This window comes from Triturus cristatus, chromosome 6 (genome assembly GCF_964204655.1).
Source record: "Triturus cristatus chromosome 6, aTriCri1.1, whole genome shotgun sequence".
Classification (NCBI taxonomy): domain Eukaryota; kingdom Metazoa; phylum Chordata; class Amphibia; order Caudata; family Salamandridae; genus Triturus; species Triturus cristatus.
In genome coordinates, this window is record NC_140589.1 from 559,421,432 (window position 1) to 559,441,879 (window position 20,448).

General features: G+C 46.7%; 1 protein-coding gene across 1 annotated transcript in view; it reads right to left on the reverse strand.

Annotated features, from left to right (window-relative positions):
* LOC146817393 (uncharacterized) overlaps window positions 1-20,448 on the reverse strand; it is a 1,110,110-nt gene that overhangs the window by 844,960 nt on the left and 244,702 nt on the right. The gene's annotated exons all lie outside the window — the stretch shown is intronic.

Sequence of the window (20,448 nt, forward strand, 5' to 3'; positions counted from 1 at the left end):
AGATCTTTACTGCTAGAAGCGACATGTGATACTCTGATTTCACGTTCCGTACATGCTGTATGATAAACAGTTTCAACAAAAAGAGTTTTAAAAAACATGCACCCCCAAAAAAAGTCTTAGCACATCAAGTTTAGTGTAGTGCTCAAGTCCATGACTAGGATAAAATTATTTTTTGCACCTATGCTCCAAGTGATGAATCTACAAATTGCGCATAGGTGCTGATTTTAGGAGTTCAAGGTAGAACCAAAAATGAATATTGGCCTATGGAAGTAAAATTCTAACTATTGGAAATGGCTGCATATTAAAAAATCCACAAGTTAACATATGTGATTTTGAGAAAGATGCATTTTTCTCATTTAACTCTCAAACTCAATGAAATATCAAATGGAATATTTAAGATCTTTCAGTCACTTCCTTTTAATTTTGGATTTTATTGCTGCCCTTCAAGCATCCAAAACAGATTTAACTAAAACATTTGTCCCAGGTTTTTTTTCTATGTAAAATCAACTTGTTTTTTTTAAATCGGTTATTATTGAGTTTTTCCAAGTGTACATGAGCTGTGCAGTTATACAAGCTACTGTATTGTGTAGTTGCTTGTTACATAGAACTTCTGGCGAGTATCTTGACATTATGCCGCATCTAACAGCTTTTATCGCTCATCATCATCTACAATTGGCAAACTACCACATAGATTATTGGATAACGCAGCTCCTCTGAGGTTATCGAAGTGTGTGCTATGCATCCGTGCTTTCATTGTGTAATACTCAGTACATCTCTAACTGTGGAGGCAGGTTATAATGAAACGGTGACAAATCAACACATAATATGGTATGTGACTGAACAACATAGCTAGCTCCTGGTCACCCCGGCTGACTCTTCCCTTAGGTTGAGGTTGGCGCAGCTGGCAGGTATTTTGGCAGTGGTTTGTGGCCTTCTATGGAGTGGGCATGTGTGTTGGCACTGTTTGCTATCTCATTAACTTGGCTTTTTCTGCATCGCTTGCTACTTGTAGTGCATGTTTTGAGAGCGCAGCAGCAGCTGGATTTGGGGACGTTGTTGTGTATGAGCAATAGTGCGGCCAGTATCGTATCTCAGCCAGTGGCGAGAGGGACCTTTCGGACACCTAGCGTATCCTCTTGAGGAAGTGCGACGCTTTCTGCTTTAGCCCAAGTAAGCATTGAGGGTCTCCACATTATTAAGTAGGGGGCGTCAGGGGCTTTCCACCTTTTGGTGATCAGCCAATGCCATCCCCAAGTCTAGGAACCTGGAGGTGACTTTGTTGTTATGGTTTCTTCTGTACAGGTGTAGAATGTATGTGTACCATTCGGGGGAGAGGACTCTGTCCGTACAATGCGACAGAGTATCTGCCACTGCTTTCCAGGAGTCAAGTAGGACAGGGTATCCCCAAAGCAAATGTAGTAGGTCCACATCAGCGAGTGAGCATGTGGGGCATCCAGCATCTAGGCGCTTGAAGTATTGGTTGATCTTTTTTTTTAATGACAAATTTTATTGAGTTTAGTGGTACATAGCAGGAAAAGCCCAAAGCATACATTACGTATACATTTCAGAAGAGATAGTACCAGTTACTTCTATGGAACCATTCTTTTTATTATTATTCAGTGATCCAAGACATCAATACACAGCTGTGTGCCTACAACCACTTGGCCGGCAGCGCATGACAATTGACAATGAGCAATGAGCAAGTCAACACAGCTTCAATGCCAAAACCTGGAGGCTGGCAGCGTTATGCACATCGTAATAAAAATTCAAACATAAAATACAATAATCAAATCCAAAACCGTAACTATTGCTAGAAAGAAAACCCCCTCCCTCACTCCCTGCCACCCCCTAAACCCTGCACCGGTGTAGGTCTAGCGCAAGCTTATGATACATATCTAAGTGTTTGATACATCTTCAAAGCTCTGGGCCTGCTATGTGGGTCGTAAAGATTCTTCCTCTTCACTTGGGAGCAAGTGTAATATTTGAAGACATTTTGGGCATGTCACCTTTTGCATGTCTGTTGAGAGAATCTGGATAAAAGTGGCCCATAAATCGGCCTAATCCTCTCCTTTGTACTCCGTAATCAGGGAGAGGCGTTCCATTAGCGAGAAATGTGCAGCCATGTCGTGTGATCTGACGCATTTTTGGTGCCCCACTGCGCAAGGATCGCTTGTCGTGCCGCGAGCAGCGCCAATGCCATTTGTGTCCCTTTCAGTGAGCGTAGGGAAAAAGTCAACGCATTTGGCAGTCTTGGCAATGTGTAAATTGGGAAACGTGGAATCTCTGTGTGAAAAGCCTTATCAATGTCATTCAAAACTGCCTCTGAGAAGCGTCACAGTTTTGGGCAGTGCCACAGTAACTGCACTAGGGAGCCCGGCAGCCCACACCCCCTCCAACACTTCTCAGAGTGTTTTTTATCTTAGCTAGGAATGCGGGCCGGGGTGAGATACCAATATGTTATAACTGTGTAGGCCGACTCGCTCCCTGTCGTACTGTACGCAGTGTGATGTGCTCTAAAATGGATATCTTCCCACTCTTTGTCCGAGAGGGCCCTACCCAGTTCCTCCTCCCATCGCAATTGCCTCTTAGTGCGCCCGCCCTCCTTCCCAGTGGCAAGCATGGTGTAAAGTTCGGATATTAAGGGGCAGATTTATGAGCCCCTTGCGCCACTTTTGCGGCACTTTTCCCATGTTAAAAGTGACGCAAAAGTGGCGCAAGGGGCTCATAAATCTGCCCCTAAGTGCTTATCTTCTTTTTTACCGACACGCCACTTTTTTCTAAATTGTGAGTGGCCGCGAGGCCTCTGGGAGATAAGCCGGGGATGTACCCAATGTCTTAACTGTAAGTAGTGAAAGTCATCGGACTGGGGAAGGTTATAACCCAGTCTCAATTGCTCAATTGGGATGATCCCTTCCAGATCAAGCAACGAACCCATCAGTTTTCACCCTGCCTCTCTCAATCTTTGGAAGACCTTTGATTTACAGCCCGGGAAAGTCTGGCTTATCCACTATCGGGGAAGGGAATGTCGTTAGGCCCCTTTTCCGTGCCACAGCATCCCATACTTTCATAGTTGCGGTGGTGACTAGGGGGGGAGTAAAGACCCCAAGCGCTCCAGCCAAATATTTATACCAGCCACCGCTTGGTCCATAAAGGTCCAGTGTTTTTCGGAAAGCGGGCGGTTCCCTTCCACTATATAGTGGAGGTGTGATGCCTACAGGTACCCGTAAATCAGCGGAAGGCCCAAGCGCCCCTCCTGTTTGGCCTGTGAAATTTGGGCTATGGATAGTCGTGCCTTTTTCCTCCCCAAATAAAAGTATTAATAGCTAGTTGCAGAGTGCGCAGGGCCTTTGATGGAGGAACCAGTGACACTGTCTGGAAGATTTATAGGATACGCGGAAATACCGTAATTTTTACCGCTGCGATTCGACCGAACCAGGACAGCTTTAGATGTGACCAGCACTTTCGTTGTGGTCAACAAGCGCTGAGTAATTTAGCACAGGAGTCTTAGGCAGTGTCAGGGCTAGTTGGATGCCCAGATATGTGATCGACTGCTTTGCGCATTGCAACGGAATCTTTTCCGTAAATCCTCTTCATATGCCTGTGGAGTGGATACATTTAGAACCTGTGATTTGCTCAGGTTCACTTTAAAACCTGAAACTTTTTCTGGAATTACCCCGCTGCCATTCCACCTTATTCGCCGGTCAGCGAATCAATTTCCCTTCTGCTTTCACGATCCCTATACTTTGATCGTGTGGTTTTTCCTTGACGGGATTGCTTTTCCTTTTAGATTGTTGCCCTTAATTGCACTCGCATGTTGCTCCTCCCTCCACGCACTTTTCATTCCCGGTAAGTCCCCGTATCTGTTCTTCTGATTACTGCACTCATGTAAGTGCTTTAGCTAACCTTTCCCTCCCCTTATACAGACTTTCCCTCGCCCCGGATTGCTGCTTTACGTTTCTTTGTCCCTGACTACCAGACACATAGGATTTACTTTCCTTCAGCCCCTTCATTGAATACTTACAGGTACCCATGTCCTTTCTACTTTTTCTTCCGGTATTTTTCATTTCTGCCCGACTTCTATTCCACTAATTTTTCCTCCTTTTGTTCTTATTCTATAGAGCACTTCTAATTAAATTATGTAACCATCGTCCTGATGATGACCTTAAGTTAGAAAGGTCAAAACGCTGGCGACTCTACAACCCATTTGCGGCTTTTTCATAGGTCTTCCACAAACAATGAATTTATGTTTTTGTGATCATAAATAATTTGTCTGACCGTCATTGATTATTTTATTATTTATTTGCGCCGCTTTACGTTGTTTTTCTTAATCACTTGTGTCACTGCGCCGTTTATTCACCACAACACTTTCAGTGCACAATTGATTGTTATGGTTACTGCAATTTAGCTGTAATTCTGTGCTTCTATAAGCAAATAACAATCTTTTCACCTTCCTTTGGTCTCCCTTGTTTTCTTCCCTGTGCTATGTGATTAATACATTTTCCAATTAGTCCCCCTGCTTGATTTACCTGTTGAGACATTGTTGCATTGTTATAATAAGTCTGAGTAGGGCATATTTCGCCCTATCCAGGTCTAAGCGTTTCAGGAGGAGCCGCTTCCTTTCCAGCTCCTTCCACAACCTAATGGCGCCTGTGCGTTTGTGGACAGACTCTCCCTAATCTCTCGCTCTATACTTTGTCATTTATCCCGGTGTTCTTGGTTTTCGGCTGCCGATACTGCAATAAATTCGACTCTCATTACGAGCTTCAGCATTTCCAAGATTGCTGCCAGAGAGGTGTCTTCTCTATCATTGTGCCTCAGGTATTCTACGAGCTTCATGCGCATATCTAGTAACATTTTTGGGGACTGCAACAGGCTGTCCCTGAGGCGCCATCAGGCTTGACTGTAACCATAATCATTGCGTGGTCTGAAAGGGATCTTGGCTCTATAGATGCATTCCTTAACCAGGGGATTAGTGTTGTTGATGCTAGGAAATGATCTATGTGTGCATATGATTTATGCGCAGCCAAATAGTATGTGTAGTCTCGTGTCTCCGTATGCAGCTGCCGCCAAATATCCTGCATGCAGTTCTCCTCCAACAACCGCCTGCTCTCAGGAGAGAGTGCCACGTGTTTGTGCGGTCCGTTGTCACGAGCGGTCTAATGAGTTGTTCACTACTAGATTAAAATCTCCCCCCACTAGTATTGCTGCATTAGGAGTTGCCAAAACTTCTGTAAGGGTCCGAACAACAAAGGGTTCTTGTTGCGTGTTTGGGGTGTATATGTTAATTAAAGTGAAATGTGTGGAGCCCCACTGAATTCTAAGTACAAGATCGCAACCCTTTACTCCATAGAGTGTTGATTTTGCATTCCCTTTGAATTTCGCTCCAAAGAGGATAGTGATACCGTTCTTTTTGGCAGCGCTAGAGGACCAATACTGATGTGGAAAACGCTGTGATCACATGCGCACTGTGTCCCTTGCCAAGAGAGGAGTCTCTTGCAACAGACAAATATCCCCACCAGAGCTTTACAATATGGAGAGAATTGCTGTGCGTTTTACTGGGTGATTAAGAACACGGGCATTGAGGCTTACAATCTTGAGATCTTTGCCCATGTTGTCATAGGAAGTGTTAGCGCTGCAATGTGGTGAGTGATCAGAGTGGACTGAAAAGGAAAATCGTGGCCTATTGGCGTGTTTCGTTGAGGCCATGCATCTATCTGTTCTATGACCGGCGCAGGAAACAAACAATAAATCCCCACACAGAAAAACAACATCTCTCCCATCGAATTCCAGATGGGGACAAAATTATAATATGTGAGACAACAGTTCATCTAGGTAGGAATGTTCGTAGGGGCGCAAGCCAGAGGACAGTCCAGCAGTTTCCAAGCCTGTGTCCTGCACTGGGTAAGTGACAGGTTTCCTTATAAAGGCAACAGTATCAATGGGGGCGGCCCCCGCTCCACCGTGCCTGTGGGCTCTCCAGTGTGGTGTATAAACACTCAGCTGGGGGATTTCTGGTCTGGCCCGCTGGCCTGAGAGTTAGAAACTATTCCTCTTTCTTTAGCTATGGTTTCTATGTCAGGTTTGTGGGAGGGAGAAGATTACCCTGCTCTTTGCCAGCAGGGTTGTGTGTGTCTCAGTCTCTTCAGTGACATGCAGTACGACTCTCGACATAGGTTTTGCGATCCCTAGGACCTCTCTGGCTTCCTTTAGAGAGCACAGCTGCAGCATTTTACCTTCGTAGCGGAAGATAATCCGGAAGGGATGACCCCAGAAGTATGAAATTCCTTTCTCTTTGAGGTGTACTGTGATAGTGCGAAATTCTCTTCTTTTGTAAAGGGTGGTGGACGATAAATCCTGAAAGATGGTTGGCGAGTGTCCCTGAAACTGTGCCGGGTGTATGTCCCTTGCTCGTCTAATGATCTGTTCTTTTATTTGGAAATCATGCACACATGCCAAGATGTCTGCAGGTGGGGCCTTGCCAGTCCGCGGCATACCCACCCGGTGTACCTGGTCCATCTGGATATCTGCCGTATGATCTCGCCCAGCAAGTGTCGGAAAAGGGTCAGCACATATGTCCCGATATCCTCCCCTTCAATGCTCGTTGGTACCCCTATAATGCGAACATTGTTCCCGCGGGAGTGGTTTTCCAAGTCCTCCACTTGGGCTTGAAGCTCTATATGTTGCTCTTCTAGGCGAATAATTTCTTGCTGCATCATTTCTATCTCTTCGTCTCTACCTGCTTCGTGCTCTCCTAGGGACGTTACATGGTCTACCACTTTTTCCATGTTGCGCTTCAGTTCTTTTATATCAGCTGAGAGTTGTCCTTTGAGTTCTTAAAGGTCTTCACGCAGAGACGCGGGCAGCTCGGTCATGAAGGCCTTCGTGGCTTGGGCGTCTGCTCCTTCCTGTCCATCCTGTTGCCCTTCTCCGTCTTGGGATTGACCCTCTGTTGCACCCTGCTTGGGCTGTTTCATCAGCATCTCCTTGACCAACCAATCCTTCTTCATGCAGGCAGTCGCCATCTCAAATTCCTCCTAGTTCGTTCTGTCCCGATCGCCTAGAGTATGAATGTCCCTGCTTAGCTCTGTCGAGGGGGGCCAGAGGCTGCCGCAGTCATGCCCAGTCCACCCAGGCCCGTATTTATGGAAAAGCTCCCCATAAGTTGTTGGGCTCAGGGTTCTCCTGACGAGCCGCCTGAGGGCACAGCGGGTCCGGTTCGCCGAGGTTCAGTGCTGCTAACCGGGCGGGGCCCAGCATCTGATTTTCTACCACCACTGTGCAAGCTGGGAGGAAAGCTGTTGCTGACTGCCACAATGTCCTTCCAGGGATAGTCCGCAAAGTGTGTACCCACGGGCCCCTTGGTCAGATACCACACCGGGCCCCAAACTTCTCAGGATTGGTCTAGTGGCCACTCCAGCAGCCTGTAATGCACTATGGCGGGGGGTCTTCCTTCAGGAGCTATGCCCGAAAGTGCTGCCGGTTTCAAACACGCAGCAGTAATGGGAGCCCAAGCGCACGCCCGTGTATACTCTGCACCTCGAAAGACTTCAAATGACTTCCACCAGGCACGGCTTCACTTGGCGAGCTTTGGTAGTTGCTGTAGGGGTTTCCCCTGCTGGAGGCCGGTGCTATGGCCCCCCCCTGCGCCCAGGGCCGAAACGCCTGTGCACTCTCTGGGCTATGGAGGCCTAGTCCCCCTGGAAGCCTGCTGGTCCCCCCTCCCGTGCGCTGCACTCACCGCTCACTGCACAGGACCTTCATGAGGCACGTGCAGGGGGAACTGAGGTCTCAACCAGCTTGTCGTCTCAGAGCCACGCTGCCCGCAGTCTCTGTGCTGGCTCTCCCTCCGGCTCTGGGTCAGTACGATCGCCAAGGCCCGTGACAGGGCCCGCCCACCAAGGTTCCACGCTCGGCCCAGACCACACGGTCCTGAACTCCTTTCTTTCTTTTCCTGTGCACCGCTGCACCTGCCGGGCACCCCACCACATCTCTAGTAAACGTGTCTTGTATGGGGGGTCAGGTACCTTCTCACATCTGTAGCAGCCTGGGTTGCGCACCGCGTGACTCCGCAGTCTCTCCGGCCCAGGTCAGCCGCCACCGATCCTCTCCTGCAGGGCTCACCAGTCAGGTCTCTGGGGCTCTTCACTTACCCCGAAGGCGCTATCGGGATGTAGAGCGGCGCCACCTCACTCCCCTACCGATTGCAGTGTAGTGACATTAAGAATGATATATTGACCATTGGCTCCATTTGGCATAATTGACTCCATTTTCTGTGCTGACTCCATCTTCTGTAAAAGACTTCATTTTCTGTGCCTACAAGTAGCTGCAAAGTGGGGAGGACATGTTTTCGCTCCTCACCGATCAGAGTGAACTGGAACATGTTGTGTGGAATGCATGCTTGGTACCTTTCAGGGAATGTGTGGAATGTACAGCTCTGTCTCGGAGTCAAAATCCAGGAGCCTGGCCAGCTTCTGTCTTGACCTTGACACAGACCAGTACGGCCAGCTCGGTTTTAGCAACAGAAGAAAGGGGGCGAGGTTTCTAGAACCTTTGCCTCACGTTGAGTAAACGTATTAAAGCCAGAGAATGTTGACAGGTGAATTGGAGCTCACTTACGGAGTAGACGTACTGTCGTAAGACAAACGGAACTTGAGTCCCGATCGAGAGTCGAAGCCCAGCTGTCAACGGGTTCCACAGCTAGAGTTGGCGAGGATGTTGAGTGAACAATTGATGAGGTGTTATTTACTTTGTGTACATAATTTCTACGTTTCTTTGCTCTTTACTACATGCATATATGCCACATTTTATTCTGGTTTGGTGCTTGAGTTACTTGATATTTGTGAGTCTGCATTAACCAATATACTTTGCCTTCCTTTCTGAAATATTGGATTAATAAACGTGTGTGTCACTTTAAATGCACCTGAATTTGTTTTATTGCCTCGTCTTTTGGGAGTGCTGTTTTACGTGTGTTGTTTTAAGGTGCAGTAGTGCATTTGCCTCCTCTTGGGAGTGCAGGGTTCGGGTGTGTTCCATTGTGTCAAATTACAAGCACTCCATTTTTATCGTCACAAACAGGATACGAAAAGAAAATTAAAAGGGGAAAGAAAAATGTTTTTCAGAAAAAAGAAGGCAGATTCCCGGATACCAATTGAAATACCTGGATGGGAGGTAGTCCCATATGGTATGCTTGCCCACGAGTGGGCTCATTGCGCTAGACTGAGTGAGTATTGGAATGTGTGTTTAGCTGACGCTGAGCCAGCACAAGTAGTTGCGTGTTTGCAAAAAGTGCCAGTTGAGAAAGGAAAAGAGCTTAGCATGTTAGGGCGAAGAGGCTGGATCCTCTTGTGTGCTTATCATAAAATGCATGAAAAATCTGTTCAGCTGCAGCACGAACATGAAAAAATAGAAAAACAGTTTGTTGGAGCCGAAAATACCTCTACGATGTTAACTTGTCAGAATAAGTTATTACAAGATAAGTTGGAAACTTAACAGACTGTGGCAGAAAAGGCTGCAGTACGTATTGCGCAATACAAGTACAAGAAAAGGAGAGGAAGGGTTAACAAGAGAAAAGTACGTTTAGCTATTGCAAAGGTAGGAATCGACTGGGACCCTGAAACGTGAGATGGGAATTCTTCAGAATTTTCAGACTCTGGAGGAGAGTGTGATCAAGCCAATAGTCAGGGTGAGTCGGAAGAACGCAAAGTGGTTCAGGTGCAGCCCATACATCGTAGGTAAATACAGAGTGGTCCACATTTTCCATAGGGGGTTGCAATGGATTCTATGGAGGATTTTCGTCAGCAGGAGATTAATGACATTTTAGACAGATCTGACAAAGACCTGGAGAATCTCTGCTTACATGGATGTTGCGGTTGTTTGATATGGGCTCCTCTGGGGTAATGTTGGATCATGGAGATGCAATGAAATTCTGCACACTCAGTACTGATCCCACAGTGCAAGAGTAGTTTAGGAATTACGAGGGCAATAATCAAACTAACCTGTTACAATTGGCAGTAGTTGGATGCAGTCAGAAATACCCGACAGATTCAGACTGGCCAGTGAACGATAAATTCTGGTATACATTGAGAGATGCTATACAGAGGCTTAAGGAGGAAGTGATGAAAACTGCAATTTTTCTGGATAATGCACATAAGTTGATGGATGGACTTTTAACTGTGTCAGTGCAAAATAAAATAATCCGTTTGGCTCCCCCTGCTTACAAACAGGTGATGAGGACTTTGCTATTTAATCAGATTGGTAATACTTTGGCGCAGGTGATTGAGGCAGTCCGTTAGTTGGGAGAGCTGGGGGACTGGATAAAAACTGAAAGAGCTACCAAATCGGAGACACACGTACAGATAAAAACAGGCCGACTAGGAGCTTTGTTGAGGGATGGAGTGGAGAAAGAGAAGATAGGTGAACTAGATACTAGAGGTCTGTTTGAGATGTATCGGAAAAGATGTTTGGACAAAAAAGACGGTGGCAGGAAAGTGAGTTAGCAGAATAAAATGCAAGTGAGTCAGAGAAAATCAGAGGTGGATGAAGAGGAAAAGGAAGGTGACAGAGCTGCCCATTTGAGTACGAAGGAAGGGAGAGATTCAGAAAGTGAATGGCTCAGTAAGAACCGGAGGGGGGAGGAGTTCCCCTGAGAGTATGACAGGTTGTACCCGGATTTGACCTGGGCAAAGATTGACAGATTTAAAGCAGATTAGGAAATACGTCAAGCTCCGGTACTTGCAAAGACAATAGACCTTATGTTGACATAGAAATTCATTGGAAACATCGTAATGTTCAGAGGGCCCGAGCCCTAGTAGATAATGGAACGGAGGCCACTTTGATATATGGAAATCCCAAAAAGTTTATAGGACAGTTTTTCACAATCGCATGCTTAGGCGGAAAAGAGACACCAGCAGTGCAGACAAAGGTCCAAATGAAAATAGGGAAAATACCAAAAAGAGAGTACACTGTATTGATTGTGCCCCTCTCTGAATATGTTATTGGAATTGATATCTTGAAGGGAATGACTCTGTGTTTGGAGGATGGGTACTATCAATTTGGATCAAAAAGGTACATTTCAGTTGGCGCCGTAAGAGTGGGTTACTTGAAGATTCCTCCAGTGAAGGTGCCCCAGGATACTAAGGTAATTCATTTGAAACAGTACAGAATTCCAGGGGGCATGAGGAGATCAGTGCAACCATACAGGACTTGATAGAGGCAGGGGTGGTGACTCCAATCACTATCGCCTAGAATACCCCGTGTGGCCTGTGCGCAAAAGTGACAAGACTTGGCGCATAACAATTGATTATCGTGAATTGAACAAGCACACACCTCCTTTGACTGCCGCTGTCCCATATACTGTTAGCTTAATTGAGAAAATACAGAAGCATCCTGGGACTTGGTATGCGACTACTGATATTGCCAATGCTTTCTTTTCTATACCAATAGCCCCTGAATGCCAAGAACAATTTTCTTTCTCATGGAATGGTAGATCACTAACATTCAAAAGCCTCCCTATGGGGTAGTTACACAGTCCTACTATCTGTCACCGGCTGGTGGCAGAGAATTTAGATGAGGCACTTGTTATTCCTGGAGTACAGCTTTGCCATTACACTGATGACGTAATTATACAGGGAGAGACACAAGAGCAAGTGCAGATTCAGTTGGACAGGATTGTGGAGTATTTGCAGAGTAAAGGGTGGGAGATAAATCCCTCAAAGGTACAAGGGCCGTCTCAAAATATGAAGTTTTGGGATATTCAATGGCATCAGGGACACAGAGGGGTGGTGTCCCAGGTGAAATAAAAGATCAAAGAATTTGCTGTGCCACGAAATAGGAAGGAAGCCCAGAGGTTCATTGGATTGTTTGGTTTTTGGAGACAGCAAATCCCTCACTTGAGTCAGATTTTGGCCCCTTTGTACAAAGTTACGTGAAAGAAAAATGCTTTTGAATGGGGAGAGCAACAGCAAATTGCATTTGAATCAGCAAAGGAGGCTATACAGCGTGCTTTGGATTTTTGGCCAGTGCGGAAGGGGAATGTTGAGCTGAATGTGACAGTGCAAGGACTGTATGCTAATTGGAATCTGTGGCAGAAGCAAGGAAAACACGAGAGTGCCTTTAGGATTTTGGACAAAGAAATTGCCAGATGCTGGAGAGCGGTACACTCCCTTTGAAAAACAGTTGCTTGCATGTTATTTGGCCCTGGTGGATACTGAGCAATTGATCTTAGGGCACAATGTGATTTTGAGACCTGAGATTCCTATTATGCAATGGGTGATGAGTTCCCCCAAGACTCACAGAATAGGCACAGAATAGGACATCCGCAAGAGGTCAGCATAATCAAATGGAAGTAGTACATACAGGATAGGGCCCGAGTAGTTCCCAAAGGCACTGCGGTGTTGCATGAGCAGGTGGCACAAGCCCCAATGGGAGATACAGAGGTGTTGCATGATGTACCTGAGATACAGGAGTCTCCTGTGAAGTGGAGTAAGCCATTTGATTAATTGTCTATAGAGGACAGGAAGCATGTGTCGTTTACTGATGGTTCAGCCAGGTATGTAGGGGCTAAAAGGCACTGGAAGGCGGTGTCATACAATCCCGTGACCAAGACATTGTTGACCACTACTAGAAAGGGAAAGAGTAGCCAGTTCGCAGAACTATACGCTGTGTATCAAGCTTTGAAACAAGTATTGCCAGGAAAATGTCATATATACACTGACTCGTGGTCCACTGCCAATGGGTTGGCCATTTGGCTTCCCACGTGGCATGCCCATAACTGGATGATATATTCAAAGGAAGTGTGGGGTAAGGAACTGTGGAAAGAGATCTGGACCAAGTTGCCACAAAGCACAGTTACCGTGTATCATATAGAGGCTCACTGTTCCACCGACTCACTCGACCGCTGGTTTAATTCCCTCACTGTTGAAAAAGTTAAGATTTCGGTGGCCGAGGTGGCAATGCAAGATTCTGACCTGGTTGGGATTGCAAAATGGGCACATCAGAAGTGCGGACACTTTGGAGAAAAGATTACTAGCAGGTGGGCAGAGAATAGAGGGATACACATTTCCCTAGATCTGATTAAAACTGCGATCTCACAATGTCCTATTTGTCAGCATACCCAACATAGACCAGTCCCGCAGATAGTGAGATGCCAGCTAGGCAGAGGAAAATTACCAGCACAGATCTGGCAGATTGATTACATTGGGCCCCTGCCAACTAGTCGAGGATGTCAATATGTGTGCACAGCTGTAGACACATACTCTGGATATTTGATAGCATTTCCATGTAAACATGCTACTAAATTGAACACATTGAAAACGTTAGACTTGCTGATATTGCATTATGGAATTCCATTACAGATTCAAAGTGACAATGGGCCTCATTTCAAAGGCAAATTGGTACAGGATTATTGTGTACAACACAACATTGAGTGGGTCATTCATATTCCGTATTACACGCAAGCTGCGGGTCTGATTGAGCGCATGAATGGATTGTTGAAAGATCAATTTGTCTGATGGGTCATTGAAAAATTGGAGAGATCATTTAAATGAGGCATTGCAAATACTGAGCAATAGACCCTTAGCAAATGCGGAAACCCCTTTCATGCGAATGCTAACCCCAGCCTTGCAGATTCAGCCTCATGTAGCCACCAATGCTATTCTCTATTGGGAGACAGCTCCTGGAACTTTGGCTCAGTACCGGGCGACACCGGAGGCTGCAGGTCTTGATCTGCATGCTTTAAAACTGTACAGACTCAAACCAAGAGATATAGCACTCATTGAGACAGGAGTGGGAATCCAGATTCCCCTAGAGCACTTTGGTTTGATTGCCTCTCGATCTGGATTGGCTCTAAAGGGCATTCAAGTGCTGGGAGGGGTCATTGATGCAGACTATCAAGGTGAAATCATGGTCATCCTACTGAATAGTGGAGACGCTGATTTGATAATACAACCTGGAGATAGAGTCGCTCAAATAGTGATCATGCCAGTATACGGAGGGTTAGTCAAGAAGGGGACAGCCCCAGCCCTTCTCACTGTGCGTGGGGAAGGAGGGTTTGGCTCCTCTGACAAGAATCCAGGAGCCAAGGTGTGGGAAGAATCTCCAAATAGTCCCCCCCGAACAGGCAGAGGTTATTGCAACAGGAAAGGACAACGTCCTGTTAATCATGAAACCAGGGTAGGAAAGATGGAAACATATGCCTGTTGATAAATGTTACTTGCGAGAATGAATAATACCTGTTTACTCTCTGTTCTTTTAGATCACAGCACGGCGTGGCTGTGCTCTGCTTGCGCTCGCTGGAGTGTGTTTAGTCGTGTTCGCGTGGGGCCGGGAGGGACCGGGAGCCCCTTACTCCGAAGTGGCCAGCCGACTGCGCCAATCAACAGCACTGCTGACTCAACCTGACAATGTGTGGTCCTATCTTGCACAGACAGTCCTCAACAGGTTGTACTTTTGCATGACAATCATGAAAAGGACTGTGGATCTTATTTCCACGTGCCTCGTTGCTACACCTACCCTTGTTGATGTGCTTCTGCAGACATTCAATGTCACAAATGCAGACGGGGCAGTGGAGGAACATGATGTAAGAACTCACTTGTCACCTTATGAGTATTGCCGGTTTTGTCCAGAAACTACAGATGATACTTGGAAAAATCTAACACAAGTGATAGCCTTTAATATCTCTGAAGGTGACATTTGTTACAATTTAACTTGCGACCCCATTACCATTAGTAAATGTGCTCAAATACGACTTAAAGGACTTGAGTCACAAATGACGTGGGAACAACAAACTTAATGAAAAAATCGAAATGAAAGTACATACAAAAATATGCAGAATAATATGGTATGCAAAAATGTAGTATCTGCTGCCAGTCATTTAAGGCATGTTAAATTGCCTGTAGGGTGGTTATTCTCATGTGGTAATGTTACATATACGTACGTTCCAGCAAATATCACAGGTGGACCATTTGCCTTTACTAGATTAGGCCTCATGATGTTCCCATTACATCCATCATCACATGTCCGGAATACGAGAGAAGCTGTTCAACTCAGTGATCATTGTGATTCTGAAATTCCTTTATTATCTTAGTCTGAATATATTAGTTTAGCTGCTTCAATAGTAGGAATTCCAGGCCTAGCCATTTATAATTCTAGGGCTGTTAGTGAATTAGCATGTTTGATGGTGAAAAATATTAATCATACATCAGTTGCTTTAGCAGAATTATTAATCGATGTGTGGGGGGCAAGAAAAGCTATTCTACAGAAAGGAGCTGCAATTGACTATTTACTATTGAAACATGATCATGGATGTTCGGACTTTGAGGGAATGTGTTGCTTTAGTCTTCCAGACCTTTCTAAGTCACTTCAGTCCCACATTGAAGCTTTACACAAGTTAGCTAAAGATGTCAAGCAGGGTGTAGAAAAGAGTGGTGGGATTGGTTGTTTGGGTGGTTGCCGGGTTTTGGTAAACTTTGCTCTGTTCTAGGTGGGATAATATTAGCAATATGTATCTTGATATCAGTATGTTGTTCTATCCAGTGTGTGCCTAATCCCTTATCTATGCTTCGACCTAAAGCAGTTGATCTTAGACCGATATGTTACGAAAGCCAATGGTCAAAGGGTGGAATGTAGTGATATTAAGAATGATATATTGACCATTGGCACCATTTGGCATAATTGACTCCATTTTCTGTGCTGACTCTATCTTGTGTAAAAGACTCAATTTTCTGTGTTCACACGTAGCTGCAAAGTGGGGAGGGCATGTTTTCGCTCTTCACTTGTTTTTGCTCCCCACTGATCAGAGTGAATTGGAGCATGTTGTGTGGGATGCGGGCTTGGTACCTTTCAGGTAATGTGCGGAATGTAAAGCTCTGTCTCAGAGTCAAAATACAGGAGCCTGGCCAGCTTCTGTCTTGACCTTGATACAGACCAGTACGGCCAGCTCAGTTTTAGCAACATTTAAAAGGGGGCGAGGTTTCTAGAACCGGTGAATTGGAACTCACTTACAGAGTAGACATACTGTCGTAAGATGAACAGAACTCGAGTCCCGGTCGAGAGTCCAAGCCCAGCTGTCAACGGGTTCCCCAGCTGGAGAGGATGTCGAGTGAGTGATCGGTGAGGTGTTACTTACTTTGTGTACATAATTTCTAAGTTTCTTTGCTCTTTGCTACATGTATATATGGCACATTTTATTCTGGTTTGGTGCTTCAGTTACTTGATATTTGGGAGTCTGCATTAACCAATATACTTTGCTTTCCTTTCTAAAATATTGGATTAATAAACATGTGTGTGTCACTTTATATGCTCCTGAATTTGTTTAATCGCCTCGTCTTTTGGGAGTGCTGTTTTACGTGTGTTGTTTAAAGGTGCAGTAGTGCATTTGCCTCCTCTTGGGAGTGCAGGGTTCGGGTGTGTTCTATTGTGTCAAATTACAAGCACTGCAGAGAGCAGGCTAAGAAGGTGCTATTCCGTGGCAGAGCCGGAGAGACCCTGAAGCACATCTTAACCGGCTGCCATCTTGGCCAAGCCCCCCAAGTTACTTTTAAACAGCCGGCTAACTTGCAAACACGCAGGCCCAAAAACGTAAACTAAAACTTGGCATAGGTTACCCCAGAGTTCGCTGATCATAGTGTGTCTAAGTGTGTGTATAGTGATGGCGGGGCTGCACATCTATCGTATCGAGGGGTTGAGAGATGTATGGACTGGGTTTCGGGGGGGGGGTCTGTTAGTGGAAGGGGGTAAGTCTATGCCTCGAAATGTCACCCAGCGGGACTATATTTTCCTATGTTTCTGTGGGCAGCTGTGGGCCTGATAAACTGCGATTTCTGGCCCCCATGCATCGGTCCATGGCCACCCTCCAACCGCCCATTGTTGGCGGGGACATGGCCTGCCACCATTGGGCGATGTCCCGCTTGGCAAGCGTGAGGCCCAAGAATAAGAGGTTCTGTTTGTAGCGATTCTCGCCGATCCCCTCCGTGCTATAGAGCAAGAATAGCTTGGGGTAGAGCGGGAGGCTCCAGGACAGTACCAAGCCCAGACAACGGCTGTAATGCCCCGCAACTCCAAACCATGTGGAAAAAGGTTCCCTCCACTTCCCCGCATCTAAGAAATGTAGGGAACTGGAAAACGTCCACCTTCCAAAGGTGGGTGCGAGTGAAGTATGCACGGTGGAGATATTTAAACTAAATGAGGCGATATTGTGTCACCGTCCAGTCACCGTCCGTCATGTCAGGCAAATCCGCCTACCATTCCCCTCGTGTTTTGTATAGTGTGGTGTGGGCATGAGTAATCAGTGTTTGATAGATCTGTCTGATCTTATGAGCCCCTAGGTCCCCCATGAGTAAGCAACCCTCAAGGGGATGAAATTCCGGCAAGTCACTCATCGAGCGGATCAAGGGGGTCAGAGTATGTCTTAGTTGCAAGTATTTGTAGGACTGCGTTCGATGCAATTGGAACTCGTTTTGTAGTTGCTGGAACGATTTGAGAGTGGGTCTCCTAAGGTAGAAATACCGAGAAGGTCCCAAGTATGGAAGCCTGTAAGCGCGGCAACGGGGCGCAGGTAAGGACCCTGACACAGGGGGGTCATCTGTGTCAGGCATCCCTCCCAGCCAATTTTCTAGACGTTGTATTGCCAAAGCTGAACAACTGTTCGGCTGGCGGGGGCAAGAAATCTAGATGCATGCGACTGTAGAGAAGCTTCAAGAGGGGTACCCTCTCCATTGCCAGGCTCTCAACTGCATAGGCTGGATCTGTGTGGGGCTGTACCTCCACTCATTAATGGTCAACAGGTGTGCTGCTGCATAATAAGCATATACATCCGCCGCTGCAATCCCACCATAATAAGTGGACTGCATGCGGACATGTAGTGCCACTCGAACGGCCCCTCCACCTCATGAGAATTTATTCAGGATTGCATTCACTTGGGCGAACCAAGTGCGCAGAATATTGTATGGGAGATTTTGCAGATGGTAGAGTAGCCGAGGTAGGGAGACCATCTTGAAAATTGCTGACCGTCCATACAGGGACAGCGGTAGCTGGGACCATATCGTGGTCTCCCTTCGTGTACGTGAAAGTAGCGTATTAATATTATGTGACCACGAAATCGTGGGGCACGGCGAGATAAAGACTCCAAAATATTTAAAACCATCCATAGCGTGGCATAGTTGCTCGGCCCATGTACCCCGCCCCTGATCCCCGCATACGAGAAATAACACCGATTCCGACGGGCTGGCTCCGAGGCCTGAGGTTTCCCTGAACACCCAGAGTATCTTGTGAACTCGGGCCCAGAAATCCAAGGATCCGCAATAAAGAACAAAACATCGTCCTCGTACAATGCGAATCTGTCCGACTGCTCCTGCGACCACTCAAACCCCCGGATCAATGGGTCCTGCCGCACCCAAATGGTTAAGGGCTCTATTGCAAGTGCGAATAGCAATGGGGACAGGGGACAGCCCTGCCTTGTACCGCGGCATATAGGAAAGGGAGCTGACCTGTACCCGGTTACCCGCACGGAAGCCGAGAGGTCTGTGCATAATAACTGAACATATGCCAAAAAGCGCGGACCAAAGTTAAGGGATCGGAGAAGTCAGAATAAGTACATCCAGCTCAGAGGATCAAACGGCTTATCGATGTCGGCCAGGAGGATAGCAGTGGTGCGGCACAGCTCCAGGGCCTTCGGGATGGTGTTGTGGACTCCCCAGATGTAATGCCGGGTGGACCGATGTGGTATAAAGCCGGACTGGTCAGGGTGTATTAAGTCAGTGATACATGTGCGGAGGCGGTCTGCGAGGACTACTCCGAGGAGTTTGGGTTCGAAATTAAGAAAGGAAATGGGGCGGTAAGAGGAGGGGTCTTCTGGTGGGCGGCCGGGCGTAAGGAACACTACTATTTCGGCATGGCGCCCATCAGGGATAGGATGTGCTGCTTGAGGAAGTATTGGTTGATCTTTGCAGGCGTGAGATATGCTCTGTGTGTGATGTAGAATTGAATTTGGCACTGGCGTGCGTTCCTGGGAATTTGTATTGGGCTTGTCAATACCGAGGACCATTCTCAGTTTGTGAGTTGGCGGCCTCTGTCATCCTCCCAGTGCTGTCGGAGTGGCAATATGTTGACTGCTGTGTGGTGCCTTAGCGAGGCCGCGAACCATTTGGTTAGATGTCCCTCCTGTCCTATAACATGTACAGTAAGATGTGTCACTGGTTCAGTGGTTAAATCGCCCCATTTCACAGAAAGCGCTGCTAGAAAGGAGCAGTGGAGCAGAAACTGACTAGGGGGTAATTCATCCTCTTTTACCGGCGTTGTGTTTGGGATCAGTGCGCCTTCACGGTACAAGTCTCCCATATCTTAAACCCCTGCTTCTCGCCAGCACTGCAATTTCACAGCTGTGGTGATTGTAGTACCTCTGTGTGTCCCCTCCAGTGGCACGGCTGGTGCGTACAGAATGACTGTGCAGGTGATATATAGTGCTCTGTGGTAGCAGCTGTGCGTCACGGTGAGCAGCAGTGAATCTAGAGGCTTGGTTTTTGCGCAGGGATGGAATAGTTCTGTCAATTCTGAGAGGGACAGGGGCAGCTGCGTGGCCACTGTGTCTCTCTGTGGCGATTTGCTAACCATCTGGCCACCCACTGCAGTTGTGCAACCCGGTAGTATTGCTCTATGTTCAAGCCGCAAGGCAGTTAGAGCTTGTTTATCACTACACAGTGTCTGGAGTTTCCCCATATCAAGTCTTTGATTCGTTTTTCCAGCAGGAGGAAGAAAGAAGGGGGGACATATAACGGGAGATTACTAAAGTAATATAGAAATCGGGCCAAGATCACAATTTTTGTGAGGGCTACCCTTCCCGTCACTGACAATGGGAGCTCTCTCCAGAATACCATCTGGGAGAGGACCACGGTCAGGGCTTTGCCGAGCTTGCCATCCAATAAATCCGCTGGATTTCTGTATATACGAATTCCAAGATGGAGGAATGTGTCTGCACACCAGCGGACCTGTACCTCGTTGAGCACATAGACTGGGTCTCCGCATTGCTCACTGAAGGAGTATAGGCAAGACTTAGAGACGTTCACCTCCAGCCCAGATATGGAGGCAAAACTTTCCAGTGTGGGTGCCAGTTGTTGGGGAATTTGATGGATGTATGTTACATACAGCAGGAGATCGTATGTATATAGATATATTGTGTGTGTGCCATCCCCTAGTGACCATCTATCATCTCTGATCGGATTGCCTCTGCCAGTTGCTCAATAGCTAGTGAGAATAGCAGTGGGGAGAGGGGGCATCCTGTCTAGTCCCCCTCCTCACATTCACCGCCTCCGATATGTAGTTTTTACTTGCACGGTTTTAGCGTTGTATAGTGATCTTACCATGCTTAGGAAGGTGTCCCCTAGGTTGTATCTCTCTAACATGGCGAATAGGATCCCCATTCCAAGGAGTCAAACGCTTTCTCAACATCTAGTATCA